The following is a 691-nucleotide window of genomic DNA, read 5'->3' as shown; positions in this document are numbered from 1 at the left end:
ACGCCAGCCGGCTGTTCGATGCAGCTGTCATCTCGCGGTGGTTCGTGGACTCATGCGAAGCAGTGGCGCGAAAGTACAAAGTATCTCTTTCTTCTCAAAAGAGAAATCAAACTAAAACCTTCGCGAGATATGAATAAACTTTACGAATATTTATGTAAATATATAATATAATGATAGAAAAGAAATAAAGAAAGAAAATCAAAATAAAAATACTTGACGTTAACATAATCTTTTTTTTATTTTTTCTCCTCTTCTCTAGTAAAATGCGATTCAATTTTTTATATATAATAAATATTCTTTTGATTGAATTGAATATACGCCAATTAAAAAATGTTTCTCGATCTCTATGTCATAACTACGATTATTAAGAGAATCTCAATTATTCCCGCGCTCATGTTTTTCGAAAATGAATTAATATTACTTAAATGTAATTTAAATAAAATAATATTGCGATCAAAAGAAATAAATCTATGCATCGACTTAATTCGCAAGCATTAAATTATATTCGTGCAATGAGTGCTTGTCGAGAGGGCGTTAGCATGCGGCAATTTTTCGAAAACAAATTTTACGCTGATACCTTGTCAATTATTACCATTTGTTTTTTTTTTATGCACGTGTTATCACATATTTGTAATGTTATAAAAATTCATATTTTCGTTGAATCAAGATTTACTATATGTGAATAAAAAAT

Source organism: Cataglyphis hispanica, chromosome 3, assembly GCF_021464435.1.
Source record: "Cataglyphis hispanica isolate Lineage 1 chromosome 3, ULB_Chis1_1.0, whole genome shotgun sequence".
In the NCBI taxonomy this organism is placed as follows: Eukaryota; Metazoa; Arthropoda; class Insecta; order Hymenoptera; family Formicidae; genus Cataglyphis; species Cataglyphis hispanica.
The sequence above is the reverse complement of the archived record's forward strand: the minus strand, read 5'-3'. Positions refer to the sequence as shown.